The following is a 3,611-nucleotide window of genomic DNA, read 5'->3' as shown; positions in this document are numbered from 1 at the left end:
AAATTGCTATTTTGAATATGGAGTAAAAATTCTTTCTTGTTCAAAGTACTTGGAAATGACACCACGCATTAGTTCTGCATTGATATTTTCAATACAATGCTTTTATTAAATAAATAAGGAATTGATTTTAATTCATGTAAAAACTATATTTTCTAAAAGAAAATAGTATTCCTTTTATATTTTAATATGGCTACCCATATCTGAACGAATTACAAATGCAAAGTTCTTTCAATTTCATTTCTGGCAGTAAAATGAAGAATACTTGCAAGTAATTATTTAACACATCATATGTGATATTCATTATCTTTAAATTTTGTTTGATATGGGGGTCTGCCGCGGAAACAAGATGACGAAAGGGACGTCATCGTTCAGAAAGCGTCGCAATAAGATGCACACGTTGTGCCGCAGCTGTGGCTCTAAGGCCTACCACCTTCAGAAGTCCACCTGCGGCAAGTGCGGCTACCCTGCCAAGCAGAAGAGAAAGTATAACTGGAGTGCCAAGGCTGAAAGACGGAATACCACTGGGACCGGTCGAATGAGGCACCTAAAAATTGTATACCGCAGATTCAGGCATGGATTCCGTGAAGGAACGACACCTAAGCCCAAGAGGGCAGCTGTTGCAGCATCCAATTCATCTTAAGGATTTCAACGATTAGTCAAAATAAACTTTCTGGTTTTAAAAAGTAAAAATAAATAAATAAATAAATAAATAAATAAATAAATAAATAAATAAATTTTGTTTGCTATTGTTTGGAATTGATAAATGCTCTATAATCACAAAAATTAATTGCTTTATTGAATATAAATACTATGTAGAATAAAACCTTAATTTTTATTCAAGAAGTTACCAAGCATTGTTATTTTTGGATTTTTTTTACCACAAAGTATAACATGAAGTTGCTGCTGGTGCTGTAAACTCTAGATCATATATCATGGGCTTTCCAATACAAACCTGAGATAAGAGATGAGAAATTACCTTTAGACAGGAGAGTTTGTGAACCAATATTTTGCTTCTGTATAAGAGAAAAAGAAAAATCGTGCTTTGTGTTTCTGAATAATTTTAATGGACTCTGGTTGAAACTATCATTTATGGAATCTAATATCTGTTTTAAAAAACCTTGGGAAAACTTGAAGATAAAAGGAATTGGAGGCACTGAGGACAGTGATAAATACAGAAATAGATTCATAGGAAGTCTTGAGCCTTTATTGAGTACGCCTTAGGAAATTTCAAGTATACAATACCATATTATTAACCACAGTCACTATGCTGTGCATTAAGTCCTCAGAAATTATCCTTCTTTTGACTGATAGTTTGTACCCTTTGACATATATTTCCACATTTCCCACTCCCCTCAGTCCTTTGCAACCTCCGTTATATTCTGTTTCTATGAAATTGACTTTTTAGAAAAAGTTTCCATGTATAAGTGAGATCATACAGTATTTATCTTTCTTTGTATGGCTTGTTTCACTTAGCATAATGCCCTCCAGGCTCATCCATGTTATCACAAATGGCAGGATTATCTTCTTTTTTTTAATTTTTATTTATTTATGATAGTCACAGAGAGAGAGAGAGAGAGGCAGAGACATAGGCAGAGGGAGAAGCAGGCTCCATGCACCGAGAGCCCGATGTGGGGTTCGATCCGTGTCCAGGATCGCGCCCTGGGCCAAAGGCAGGCGCTAACCCGCTGCGCCACCCAGGGATCCCAGGATTATCTTCTTTTAATGGCTAGATAATATACCATTGTTTATATATTCCATATTTTGTTTATCCATTTATCCATTGAAAGACATTTAGGTTATTTCCATATTTTGGTTATTGTGTGTAATGCTGCAACGAACGTGGGAGTACAGATATGTCATAGAGATACTTTTGTTTACTTCAGTTATGCACCAAGAAGTTGGATTGCTAGATCATATGGTAGTTCTAGTTTTGGTTTTTTGAGGAATCTCCATACTGTTTTCCATAGTGGCTGCACCAATTTGTATTCCCACCAACAGTACACTAGAATTTCCTTTTCTTCAACATTCTTTCCAGTACTTGTTATTTCTTGTCTTTTTGATAATAGCTATCCTAGCAGATATAGGGTAATATCTCATTATGGTTTTGATTTGCATTTTCCTGTTGATTCGGTCTTAAGCATTCTCAACACACACACATGCATACACACACACAAAGTTAGCTATGTAAAGTGATAGGTTAATTATTTTGATCTTGGTAATTATTTCATAATGCACATGTATATCAAATTATTACACTATATACTTTAAATATGTAAAATTACATTCTTCAGTTATCCCCCAATAAAGTTGAGGAAGAAATAAAAGAAATAGACTATGCTTACTTCCTATCTATTAGGAACTGTGGATTAAATCAGGTACAATAAAATGTGACATTATTGAAGTGCCCAGAAGTGATTTCTAGCTTAAAGTAATGCCTAATTTATATAGCCCTTGATTGAGACTTCCCCATATTTCTGTTAAAATACCAAATGTAGGCATGGATTAATATTAAATCTCACATCACCACTGAAAACTAACACTGACCTAATGTTAGATTCTAGAAGGAATTTCTGTTACCTAAAAGTATATGGATGTGGATTAAGAAAAGTCCTTCAGGTTTTGTCTGATGAGCTCTTAGATTTCACTTGATGAAATATTTTTTTTCTCTTAAAGGACAGGAAGATACCAGGAAGTCAGGGGTAGCTATTCTTGTACACTAAAAACATTCAGAAATATCAATAACAAAAACATAACACCATAGGAACAAAGGGATATATTTTATTTCCTAGAAATAAAGTTTTGTTGTGGGGAGAGCCAGGTAGAGAAGAGAAGCACAGAGAGAGGAAGAGTCCAGGAAGCCATATAACCAAATGGCCTATGTGTCAGGAAACCAGACAAAGTGGTAGAAAATAATCCTACTTCCAAATATCAGAACTATACTAAGTGATAACTGCTGAATGTGAGTTTGGGATGGAAACTATGCACATCAACATGCCCCAAAAATTGACTTTAGAAATTAATCTATCTATAGATCAATGAGTAGGAGGCAGTCCTATGGACTGTCAAATGAATCCAGATAAAGCTTTACTTAATTTAAGGAAAAATAGAGAACAAAAACAAACACAACCATCAGCAGAAGCACCTCAGGTTTATGGGAAATATATATAAAAAAAAAGAATGTGAACACAAACCCACAATTTCAAAAGAAGTACATATATTTGAAAAACAAATTACCTACTGAATAATTATGAATATATTTCTGAAAAAAAATGGCATCCTCAAACTGCAAGGAAGAATGGTCTTTTCAAAAAAGGAGCAGAAAAAAAACCCAAAAAACAAAAAAAAAGGAGCAGATAATCATGAGAAACAAGGTCAGATGTAAATGAAAATGGCTGAAATAAGGAAAGATTGCCAAGAAATTATACTATAATAGAACTAGCATTCACATTGAACTGAGTGAAGAAAATAATTAAGATTGTCAAAAATCATTTCTGCCCTGTAAGTGACAAGAATAGTACAGTCTCATACAATAGAGGAAAATGACAAGGACTAAATCAAAACAAATCATTCTTTCAGAGAAAAAGGCAGGAGAATAGACATGTAATCTAAGA

General features: G+C 34.0%; 1 pseudogene; it reads left to right on the top strand.

The window, feature by feature from the left end:
- Positions 1-331: 331 nt before the first annotated feature.
- LOC140628777 (large ribosomal subunit protein eL37 pseudogene) lies at positions 332-676 on the top strand (annotated as a pseudogene).
- Positions 677-3,611: the final 2,935 nt, after the last annotated feature.

Source organism: Canis lupus, chromosome X (assembly GCF_048164855.1).
Source record: "Canis lupus baileyi chromosome X, mCanLup2.hap1, whole genome shotgun sequence".
Taxonomy (NCBI): Eukaryota; Metazoa; Chordata; class Mammalia; order Carnivora; family Canidae; genus Canis; species Canis lupus.
The sequence above is the reverse complement of the archived record's forward strand: the minus strand, read 5'-3'. Positions and strand labels throughout refer to the sequence as shown.